The following is a 13,436-nucleotide window of genomic DNA, read 5'->3' as shown; positions in this document are numbered from 1 at the left end:
AAGTGCCACCGCTGTCAGATACATGCAGACATGATAAAAGTACCTCCAAATGAGCTTAATGCAACAAGCTCACTGTGGTCGTTCGCTGCTTGGGGGATGAATGTTATTGGACCAATCGAGCATGCCGCTTCCAATGGACACAGGTTTATCCTGGTAGTCATAGACTATTTTACCAAGTGGGTAGAAGCAGCATCTTACAGAGCAGTGACTAAGAAAGTCGTGGCAGATTTTGTCTGCGACCGCATTATTTGTCGATTCGGAATTCCAAAGTCAATCATTACTGATAATGGCTCCAACCTCAACAACAACTTGATGAAAGCTATGTGTGAAACTTTCAAAATCAGACACAAGAATTCCAAAGCCTACAGGCCTCAAATGAATGGAGCTATAGAAGCCGCCAACAAGAATATCAAGAAGATATTGAGGAAAATGATAGAGAAGCATAAGCAGTGGCACGAAAAGTTATCATTTGCTCTATTGGGGTATCGCACCACAGTCCGTACATCAACTGGGGCAACCCCCTATATGCTGGTTTATGGTACAGAAGTTGTCATTCCCGCTGAGGTAGAAATTCCTTCCCTAAGGATCATACAAGAAGCTGAGCTCGACGATGCAGAGTGGATCAAAAGTCATTATGAGCAACTAGCCATTATAGACGGGAAAAGAATGAATGCAGTGTGTCATGGTCAACTCTATCAGAACAGAATGTCTAGAGCCTTCTACAAAAGAGTCAAGCCAAGACAGTTCACACCGGGGCAGCTGGTGTTAAAGAAAAATTTTCCACATCAAGATGAAGCCAAGGGAAAGTTCTCTCCCAACTGGCAGGGTCCATACATGGTTCACCGGGTTCTGACAGGAGGAGCCCTCATACTTGCAGAAATGGACGGAGAAGTCTGGCCAAAGCCGATTAATTCAGATGCAGTCAAGCGTTAATATGTGTAATCTTTATGCTTCCCTTATATGATGTAAATTGAACTACGCTTGACCTAATTCCCGTTTAAGAGTGGATACGTGGCAGCCCTATGGGTTCGGCCACAATTGAATAAAAATTTCATTTCTCCCCGCAATTGGTAACTGGGGTAGAATTTTGAGGAGTACTCTCAACATTCGGAAGTAATTTCAGCCGATCGCCACATGAGCAATAGTCAGAAGCATCAACCCATTAAACTGGGGCAGGCAAGAGATGTTGCAATGTCTCGAACCGTGTCACAGTCGTCGGTTCATCTAAAAATGATTTTTAATTATACACTTATGTCATACTTTTACAAAATCATTGCATATATATTATCGAAACTAATTTGTTTGGCAACGCTACCACAATGATACAGACAGTATCAGTAGATCAAAGCCGAGCAAGTCAAGCAAAGCCAGCGGGGATACGAACTAACCTTCCCCCCCCCCTTACGAAACTCACGATTTTTTCTTTGGATGCAGGCACTAGGATGGCGAAATCATCAAACATACTATACATCCATGGGACAAACAAAACCATTGCACTTACCAACATTCGCTATCCACACACACCAGTGATTTTCCATCCGACACGATGCTCTCAGTAATCACAATATTGCAATCTGCTATCAGCTAAGAAAACTCTACTATCATTCATCATTTCGTTTTGCATAAGGCTACTATTCTACCTTCCGAGACTAAATGTTGTCTCCAGCTGCATCTGCATTGCATAAAGGCTATCATTCTGCCTTCTGAGACTAAACACTGTCCCTATCTGCATTCTTGCATAAGGCTACTATTCTGCCTTGCATCTGCATAAGGCTACCTTTTTGCCTTCCGAGACTAAACGTTGTCTCCATCTGCATTCTTGCATAAGGCTACCTTTCTGCCTTCCGAGACTAAACGTGGTCTCCATCTGCATCCTGCATAAGGCTACCATTATACTTTCTGAGCTCCATCTCTACCTCTTTATGCATTTGCATCTTGCGTAAGGCTATCATTTTGCCTTCCGAGGCTAAGCTCTCCCTCACGTTTTCTTCGAAACTAAGCACTATCCCAAGCACTATTTATTTTGCTTTCTTACGGGCTAAGCTCTGCCCTTCAAATCATGAGACTAAGCTCTGTCTTGTCCGTATCATACTACTGCATCCTTCATTGGCTGAAATATCGCCAACTCATCCGAAGGCGTCATCGTTCGGAGGCACCATCTTCATAGCCCGAGAACACCATATCATGGCCTAAGATCCCTTTCAATCTTTTGCATATCATTATTCAAAGGCATCATGGTTCAAGGCACCATCCTCATAGCCCGAGAGCATTATTTCATGGCCTGCGAATCCTTTATCATACGCTTCATGTTCCAGGACGTCGTGGTCTAAGAACGTCATCCTAACCGTCCAAAAGCAACATTCATGGTCCGACGGGAATCTGCATCATGTTTAAATTTATGCACAGTATATGCTTGTGTTGTTTCTAATTGTAAGTAAGCCGGAAAGTAACGGCCATCTCGGTGGGAACGATCCCATTTCAGTTCCCCCAGCCATATCAAACCTTAATCATTCCCGTAAACCTATCACTCACCCAGCTCTAAGATATTGCGTTCGTTCTTAAAAGTCTCCATCGACATACTCCGCCGGATCCTGAACCACATACGGCCTGATTCCTATGAAACCAGGGATATGTAGGCAGCTCAGAAGTCAGGGTGCGGCCTAAACTTCTTCAAACCGCTTCGTTCGGTCAAAATTGGCCATTATATCTTTACCCGATAACTCTTTCATCCTTCCCAAGTAAAGAGGGGCAGTTGTTCACACCCACTTTTTCCCTATATATTTTTCAATATGCAAAATACCTTTAAAATAGCATATATATGCATATACAAGCATATCCAAATGTTTTATTATTTTCCATAATTTTGTAAGGTTTTTAAATCGATTTATTTCCCTTTTTCATCCATAAAATCCCAATAATTATGTCCAAAATTATTATTTTTGATGATTTATTTATTGGAATTTTATATTTATGCCAAAATATGGCTAAAGTAATTTTTACATATTTTTTTTACAATTTTATTTAATATTTTTTAAAGCTAATTGCATATAATTGCAATATTAACCTTTTTAAGATTTAATTGTATTTTATATTCATAAGATTGAGCCCTATATTTTTAAATTTTTATTTACATGTTGTGAATCATTTTAGTGCTTTCAATTTATTCTTAGAAATTTATTTACTATTTTTTATAAATTAAAAAGGGGAAAATTGGCTATTTAAATAACAACCCATTTGTATTTAATTTTTAGCCTAAATTTAACCCCAAATCAAACCCAATTTCCCCAGCCCAATTTCAATCAAACCCGATCCCAACCCAATTTCAACCAACCCAAACCCAAATTCCCCACCTTCCCTTTTAATCTAGGTCGTTGATCATTCAAATCAACGGCCACCATTCACCCTTCCATAATTGAACCCAAAAGACCCCTAAACCTAATTCACTTTTCACTAAACGCCGCCCTTGAATCTCTCTCCCCTCAATTCTCTCTGCAGCCTCACATAAACCCTAGCCGTCGCCACCCAATTCCACCCTAATTCCTTGCAATCCCTACCTAATCCATAGACTCCCACAGCTGCTTGAGAGGTGTATCGGCCTCCTATGGCTCCTGGGTGTTTGTTTCCATGATTTCATGGCCAGATCTCAAAGAGATCTGGTCCAGTCCTTGCTCAATTGCTATCTCTGGTCTTTTTTTGGCCACCTTTGACCATTCAAGTCAGATCCACGGCTTTTCTGGCTAGATCTGTAACTTTCAAAGTCTTTCTCACTTTTTCAGGGTTCTCTGAAACCCTAGCTTTAAGGTTTTTTTATTTTCTTTCAGATCTATCTTAGATCTGTGCTTATTACGGACTTCTCAAGTGTTTTCTCTAAGGTTCTTCGATTTTCTTTCAAAATGACTCTTCATTTTTCAACTATTAGGGTTTCTTAAAACTCTTTTTAAAGATCTCTCCTTCGATCTTCAGCATCGTTTATGATTTCACTATGTTCAAACGACTTGTTTATGCTTTCCTTCTACATGATTTAGCATGTTGAAAACCCTAGGTCTTTTTGGTCTTATCCGAGTTCTGAAACTGTCCTTGTTTGTTTGATTGTATACTTGTTCGATTAAGTTCTTTGTTTCTGACTCTCTTTTCCTTCTTTGACTTATCTGATTCTGAGTTCCTATCATCTCTTATACTCGACTACTGTTGAAGCCCTAATTTCTTAAAAGAGTTTTCCTCGATTATTACTATGAGTTTGAAGGTATTTACTTGTTTCTGACTTTCTTACATGTTACTATGTTTTTTTCACTTTTGATTCTATGTGACTACTGGACCTTGTTGACTACTATGCTTCGAGTAGATCTCTTTTACTACTGAATCCTAGCTTATTCCTGCTACTGTTGTATGTTTGTGTTGTTTCTTTTGCCAATGTGTTTGGCCTTGCATGTCTGATACTTCTGTTCATTCTATTTAGGCAAAATACATAAGTAGCCGCCCGAACTATACACCAAATCCCTGTTACACACCTTCTGAGGACCAATATCACCTTACACATGCAACCTTTCAAAATTTTATCAAGTACACACTGCTTTTTTCTTGACCAGGTTTTCGTTTGGAGATTGCATCCACGTGCCAATTTAAATGTGACATGTGTCATAACTCATTTGTAATAAATACTACTCCATATATTTAATAAAATATTATGTCATCTTCCCCAAGCAACCCCTCTCCCCCCCCTCTTTCCATCAGCTTCCTCCTCGGTCATATAGCTCAGAAGAGGAGAGCAATATCATCTACCATCTATCGAGAATAATACATGGAGCTCAGAAGAGAAGAGCAAAATCAAGCGCAACAAACGAAGCTAAGAATGGCATCATCATTATCAATGCAATAACATTTTCAAATCCGAGAATGAAAGAGATGAAAATTGAAATTGCAGCTTCTCCTTCCTCCATTTTCAGATCTCATACCGCGACCAAACAAAGCAAAGCAAATTTAATTTCTGGTTTCCATGAATTAAAGAATTTCATTGTGAAAAAATCTTCAATCTTCTCTTATAATTTTATTAATTCTCATGAAATGCGAAAAACTATTCCTTTTTATCTATGTAAAAATTGGATGTTTTGGTAAATTTTAATAGTAGAAAAAGAAGTAAGACAATTTTGGAAAGGCAAGAGACGAAATGGAAGGTTTAATTTCTGCTATTCTTTGAATTCTTTATCATGAGTTTTGATGGATTTTTTTAAGCTACAAGGAGAAGAGACGACACAAAGGGAAATTTGGGGAAGACAAGTGAGGAAAGGGGTGGGTTTGGGGGGGAGGAGCTGGTAGTTTTGGGAAGACAGCATATTTTCATTTGATAAAAAGGAAAAATAAGAAAAATGTTATTACTTTGACACGTGGCACTAAATACGGAATTAGACAAAATATTTTTCAAATTTTACGTGCTCAATCTTTTTGTTAAGCACGCACGTGCCACGTAGTAAAAGTGGTGTGTACTAGATACAATTTTGAAAGGTTGCTTGTGTAAAGTGATATTGGTCCTCAGAAAGTGTGTAACAGGGATTTGGTGTATAGTTCGGGTGGCTACTTATGTATTTTGCCTTCTATTTATATGTTGAAGTGCAGAATCATGTTTCTTTCTTGATTGATATTGATTTCCTCAATCTCATGACTAATTGCAAAAGGTTCCCTTATAAACCCTAAATTTTTTACTCATTTGTTTAAATTAATTGATTCCTCTCCTTTACTGTGATGTTTGATCTTGCTGAACCCTTTCCCAAAACTAAGCATATTTTGTACTTAGTCTCAATTATTTACTTCATACTTTTACTGCCCCCTTATATGGCAATAATCAATCTGTCCCAAACTAATTTCTTTCCTTAATTAACCCTATTAGTATCCGTTAAGCAGAATTCCTTAATTAAAGGGAATCACTTGTGTTAATTGATTCTGATTGTGATTATTTCCATGTTTGTGTTAAGATTTTACTTATTACCTTATTCTTCACTCGTTTTCAAAACTATAAATACCCTACCCCCTCTTCTTTCAAAGGAACAAACAATTTGAGTTCAGAACACACTTACACTCAAAAACTCTCTCCTTCTTTACTACTACTTGTGCTATTGCTTTGTCTACCTGGCTGAAAGCCAAGGCTAGACTGTGGAATCTTGCTTGCTTTACCTTTCTACACTTTGCTTCTTTACTGGTATGTCCTAGTTAATTTTTTAAGCCTCAACAACAACTTTTAGTTGCTTCAGTTTCTTTCACTCTTGCTACTTCTGCTCATGTTTCTGCAGTAGTTACATTATTAGCATGTTGTAATATGTTCCCTTTTCCCTTAGATTAATGCTTCCCCTATGTGTGTTTTAAAGCATATTCTGTCTTATGAACCCCCATATCCCCTCTATGTGTTTGTGTTCCTTTAACTGGTTTGTGGCCATGTCAGTATCAGCTATTGCTGTGCATGACCAAACCAGACCCCTGCTGCATTCATGTGCTTACAGACAAATGTATCCACAAAACCCCTTGACCCCTTTGAATGACTACTGATTCTATGTAGTTTTGAGTTTTACTACTACTATTGATTTAAATCGCTTCTGTCACTAACTGCTTTCAAAATGGACTGTTAGTCCAACTTTTAAAGAATAAATCTCTTTTTCAAACTATGTTCTGCACTTCCACTATATTCTTAGAATCTAGGTTCTGCCCCTCTTGTGTGAGCCTTGCCTTGGGACCCTTGAGCTCCTTCTAAACTTGGACATATAAGGGTTGACCCTTCCACACTGCACTCATTCTGTTTGGTTATGCAAATCTGGATGTGAGCACTGCCTGGGATCCCTTGAGGTCCTTAGGGAACTCTGACACACCCAGATATGACTAAGGCTTTGGGAATAATACTGGCATTGAAGTGGTTCATTACAAAAACCAAAGAGGAAGTCAAGATCAGGCTTCCTTTGGTTGTAATTTCTTATTTCTGCATTTCTTTTGTAATTCAATCATTTGGTCTGCAATAATTTGTAAACGATTATGGGGTGATTAGTGAAAAAGGGTGATGTTGTGGGTAAATTGGGTAGATAACATGCCTATAGGGTTTATTTTGATTCCAAACATGGCCTGTTAGATATCATGCATATAGGATCTATTTTGGTTTAAAATAAATTCTGCATGCTTTACTTTCACAATTAGAAATCATATATAGGGTCTAAATGGTTTTAATAGTAGAGATCATGTCTATAGGGTTAAAAATCCGCTTTATAATTAGATATCATGCTTATAGGATGTAAAGTAATTGAAGTTTAATTTTTCATTACAGTTGTATCCAGATTCGTTTCCCTTAGAGATCATGCCTATAGGGTTAAAAATACACTTTTAATAATTAGATATCATGCCTATATGATTTAAAATCAGTTGTAATAGAAATCATGCCTATAAGGTCTTAAACCAGTTTAGTCAAAAATCAGTTTGACTCTTGTCTGTCTGAATCAGATTAAATAACCTACTCTTTTTGTGTTAATCAATATCATTAGAAAGCATGCCTATAGGATCCAAATCGCATGTTTAAAATTAACCACTACTCTACTGCATTCTTAATCAATATAGATGTCATGCTCATAGGACATCACCATTACGCCTAGGCAAGCCTTAGGTAATTACTTAAATAAAACTGGAACTGCCTTTGTTAATTACCAACTGCTACAACCAACATGCAAACCTGATTCGAACTTATTTTCTGAGTTATACAATGAATCTGGTTCTGACTCAAACTCTACTTTAGGATTTTTTTAATTCAGACCTTAATTGTGTTTAAGTCATGCTATTTATATGAATTGTTTGAAGAGGTATATATGAGCCCTCTAATTGTTTATATGCTCCCCTCAAAATGCAGTCCTACGTGTTTTGTATGTCGCCTTAGCATTTTACTTTTAAACCTAAGAGTCAGCCTAAAATCCTCCCTCTTATAGGAATAGTAGTCCTAAATTCCTCCGGGACTGATAGGAATGGGACGGGTAATAGCATGCAATAGAGGTCGAGACCAATCCACAATTTCATACCTTAATGGGTGGGAAGGGTAGATAGGGATATGATGACCAGTGCGCTAATACCACGTGTATCCCCTTTTCTGAGGAGTGTCATACCGGGTGTTGCATTGAGGTGATCCATATTATAAACAAACCTAGGACCCCCTTTCATTTTTTACAAGCATGTCTAGCTTATAACTATTTTTCCAAAACCCTGCCTTTTAATTATTGTTTGCACTTGTGTATTTAAGCTTAAATCCCTTATTACTTGAGCCTTTTATTTGATTACTTGCTAATTGCACAAATTTACAAAAAAACTATCTGTCCGGGAACCACACTAGTGGATCCTGAGGGGTGCCTAACACATTTCCCTTAGGATAATTTCAAGCCCTTACCCAATCTCTGGTTATCAAACCTAGTTGTAAATGAATTATGTGGGTGTCCTAATGCGCCTTAAATCATTAGGTGGCGACTCTTCAAATACCCAATTCCCAAAAGGAACGAGTCATTATACCCTATAAATATCGAAACCCAGACTCCTCTCCATTGTTTACTTTGGAACTAAGTGTCCCATTTCACTCCGAACCTCACCCGAAACCAAACTAACTATCTGACAAGGCACATAACCACAATATAACATAAAAGAGGTAATAAATAGGGGAACAAGGCTAAAATACTCAAAATGATCGACCGGATCGTTACATCCCCATATTAAAACAAATGTTTGTCCTCGAACGAGTATAGAGACATACCTAAAGTGATGAAAAGGTGAGGATAAAGGCTACACATATCATGCTTGGTCTCCCAAGTCGCCTCCTTGACTGGTTGACCCCTCTACTGTGCCCTCACTGAAGCAATATTCTTTTACCTCAACTTTTGGACCTGCTTGTCCAAGATGGCCACTGGCTCCTTGACAAATTGGACTGAGCTGAAATCTAAAACATGGGCAGATCACTGTGATACTTTTGGAGCATGGAAATATAGAACACTGGATGAATTATAGATTGATTAGGTGGCAATGCAAGCTTGTAGACCACCTTACAAATCATCCCAAGAATCTTAAAAGGTCCAATATACCTAGGGCTCAACTTTCCCTTCTTCTCGAACCTCATCACACCCTTCATGGGTGAAACTCGGAGCAAGACTCGCTCTCCAACTATGAATGCAACATCATGAACCTTCTGATCTGTATAACTCTTCTATCTAGATTGGGTTGTACAAAGCCAAACCTATATCAACTTGACCTTCTCCAGGACATCTCAAACCGAATATGTGCCTAATAACTTAGCCTCTCCGGGATCAAAACAATCTGTGCCTAACTCACATTGTATGGCCCTCCAGAAGTGTGATGTAAACTGTGTACCCTGGTTAGAGATTATAGATACCGGCACTCCATGAAGCCAGACATTCTCACAAATATAGATCTAAGCTAGTTGCTCTAAAGAATAGGTAGTCATCGCCGAAATAAAATGAGCCGACTTGGTCAACATATCCACAATCACCCATATAATATCAAACTTCTTCTGAATCTGTGGGAGCCCAAAAATGAAGTTCATGGTAACACGCTCCCATTTAAACTCGAGGATCTCAAGTTTCTAAAGCAACCCACCTGGCCTTTGATGCTCATACTTCACATGCTGACAATTTAGGCACCAAGCTACATAGTCCACTATGTCTTTCTTCATTATCCTCCACCAATAATGCTGCATCTAATCGTGTTACATCTTAGCGGCACCCAAATGAATGGAGTACCGTGAACTGTGGGCCTCCTGAAGAATCAACTCACGTAACCCATCCACACTGGGCACACATAACCAGCCCTACATCCGCAACACACTGTCATCTCCGAAAGAAACCTCCTTGATATCATTGTGTTGTATTGTGTCCTTAAGGACAAGCAAATGGGGGTCATCATATTGATGCTATCTAATGCAATCATATAAAGAGGACCGAGAATCCACACAAGACAGAACTCGAGTGGGCTCCAAAACATCCAATCTAACAAACTAGTCGGCCAAGTCCTGAACATCTAGGGCTAGCAGACTCTCTACAACCGGTAGATATGCTAAATTGCTCAATCTCTCTGTCTTTCGACTTAAGGCATCAGCTACCACATTGTCCCTCCTTCCCGGGATGATATAGAATAGTGATATCATAGTCCTTCAGTAACTCTAACTACCTCACAAGGGATAACGTATAAATAGTGTCATCAAATCTTCAAGGCATGAACAATAGTTGCCAATTCCAAGACGTGGACATGATAATTCTTCTAATGAACCTTTAGCTTCCTAGACGTGTAGTCAATCAACCTATTGTCTTGTATCAATACCGCGCCAAGGCCAACACATGACGCATCACAGTACATAGTGTAAGATCTGAACCTGTAGGCAATACCAATATTAGGGTTGTAGTTAGAGTAGTCTTAAGCTTTTGAAAGCTCTCCTCATACTCCTCAAACCATCTGAAAGGAGCACCCTTCTGGGTCAATCTGGTCATAGGTGCAGCAATGGATGAGAAACCCTCTACGAAACGATGATAATATCCGGCCAAACCAAGAAAACTCCGGATATTAGTGGCTGAAGACAGTCTAGGCCAACTCTACATTGCTTCAATCTTCTTAGGATCTACCTTGATCCCCTCACTCGACACTATATGACCCAAAAAGGCCACTGAATCAAGCCAGAATTTACACTTTGAGAATTTTACATACAACTTCTTTTCTCTCAAGGTCTGGAGAACGATCCTCACGTGTTGCTCATGATCTTTCCGACTATAGGAGTACACCAAGATATCATTAATAAACACAATGATGAATGAATCAAGATATGGCTGAAATACACTATTCATCAAGTGCATAAATGCTACTGGGGCATTGGTCATTCCAAATGACATCACAAGGAACTCGTAGTGACCATACCGAGTCCTGAAAGTCTTCGGGATGTCCGGTTCCCGAATCTTCAACTGATGATACCGTGGCCGCAAATCAATCTTTGAGAACACTCTAGCACCCTTTAGCTGATCAAATAAGTCATCAATGCACGACAATGGGTACATGTTCTTCACTGTAACATTGTTCAACTATCGATAATCAATACAGATGCGCACAGAACCATCCTTTTTTTCTTCACAAACAAAACCGGAGCACCCCAAGGTGACATACTATGCCGAATGAAACCCATATCAAGTAACTCTTGCAACTACTCGTTTAACTCTTTCAACTTCACTAGGGCCATACAATATGGTGGAATAGAAATGGGTTGAGTCCCCAATAACAAGCCAATACCAAAATCGATATCTTTGTCGGGTGGCATGCCCGGAAGATCTGCCAAAAATACATCTAGATAGACCTACACTACTGGAACCGACTCAATGGTAGGAATATCAACACTGACATCTCTCACAAAGGATAGGTATGCATCACACCCCAACCATCCATTGTGCCTTAGGGAAGGACACAACCCTGCTAGGAGCATAATCCAATACCCTTCCACTGCAACCGCGGTAAACCTGGCATAGCTAATGTCACTGTCTTGTTATGACAATCAAGAATTGAATGATAGGGTGACAACTAGTCCATGCCTAAGATAACATCAAAGTCTACTATATTGAGCAGCAATATATTAACTCTGATTTCAAAACTACCAATAATAACTAAACACGACCGATACACACGGTCAACAATAATAGAATCTCTCACAAGTGTGGACATATAAACAAGAGAACTCAAAAAATCATGAGATATACCTAAATACGGAGCAAAGTAAGATGATACATATGAGTAAGTGGAACCTGATCAAATAAGACTGTTGCATCTCTATGACAAATCGGAACAATACATAAGATAACTGCGTTTGATGTAACTGCCTTCGTCCTACCTGGAAAAGCATAACATTTGGCCTGACCTCTCCCTCTAGGGCGACCCCTTCCCGCCTGACCTCCACCCCTAGATGATTGTGCAGGTGGACCGGCAACTGGAGCATAACCATGGCCTAAGAAGTGTGCGGACCCCGTGAAATATGTGGAGACTAAGTAGTTGGTGGAGGTGCACCATTCCTGAGTCTGGGGCAGTCCCTCACCATATGACAGGTATCACCATACTCAAAATGAGCTCTCGATAGTCATGGATGCTAAAACTAGCTCGGGCTTGATCGGTTGGACTGATCGCTAAAAGCACCCCGTGCAGGAGGTGCACTAGACAGTGGCGATGCATAATTGGCTACCTGAAACCTGGAAGTAGCCGAAGTACTACTAGAAGTTGGAAGTGTCGAATGAATTGGATAGATCACATAGCCTCTACCATGATGGGCTGCTATAAGGGCACGGGTACCACTATATCCACTAGAATTTTGGGGTCTCTTGGCCTCTCTGTCATCTCTCTTATGGCCCTGCATACCCTCCAATCTTTGTGCGATCTCTACCACCTACTAATAAAGAGTATCTATCTCCAACTCTCAAGCCATGCTGAATCTAATACCATTGTGGATCTCCTCGATAAATCGACGGACCCACTCTCTGACTGTGGAAGATATCAAGGCAGATGCATGTCTGGACAACTCACTAAATTCGACAGCATATTCTAACACTATCATAGTATCCTGGCGCAACTGCTCAAACTCCGCACGCCATGCATCCTAAAGGCTTTGGGGAATAAACGCTCTCAAGAATATCTCTAAAAATGATCATATGTGAGTGAAGCTGCATCGGCTGGGCTACCCTCCTCATAAGCCCGCCACCACTGATATGATGGTACCGACAGCTAAAATATAGTAAAACTAATCCTGCTCGTCTTCGCAATACCCATGGTACGGAGAATACAATGAGATTTCTCTAGAAAACCTGGTGCATCCTATATATCTAGGCCACTAAAAATAGGAGGATGGTACTTCCTGTACCTCTCAAGTTTAAGCTACTCCTCCTCAGATGTTGTTGCCCTGACCTCAAGGTGGTATGAGTGGAATCAACCCCGCCTGAGCCAGAGTACCAAACATACTCAAGAACTGTGTGAGGGTTTCCTGAAATGCAGGGAATCAACCCCGCCTGAGCCAGAGTACCAAACATACTCAAGAACTGTGTGAGGGTTTCCTGAAATGCAGGGATAGAAACAGGCACCTCAGGTGTCTGCCCCCCAGCTGCATCTACTGGTGGCTCCCGTGTCGCAGCTCGGGCAGGTGCTCTAGCTGCACCACGTGCGCCTCCTTGACCTCTACCCCGACCTTGACTTCTCGCAGCTCTAGCAAGGGGCGCAGGTTTCATATCATCGAATCCAGCAATACGTGTCCTTACCATTTGAGAGAGACTAGAAAGACAAAGTTTTAGAATTTTGAAGTCAACAAATTCGCACGATAAGGAATCAAAGAAGTGAAGTTTCCTAATAGTTCCATAGCCTCCGGAAGATAAGTGCAGACATCTTTGTACCGATCCGCAAGACTCTAC

Source organism: Nicotiana sylvestris, chromosome 8 (assembly GCF_000393655.2).
Source record: "Nicotiana sylvestris chromosome 8, ASM39365v2, whole genome shotgun sequence".
Taxonomy (NCBI): domain Eukaryota; kingdom Viridiplantae; phylum Streptophyta; class Magnoliopsida; order Solanales; family Solanaceae; genus Nicotiana; species Nicotiana sylvestris.
The sequence above is the reverse complement of the archived record's forward strand: the minus strand, read 5'-3'. Positions refer to the sequence as shown.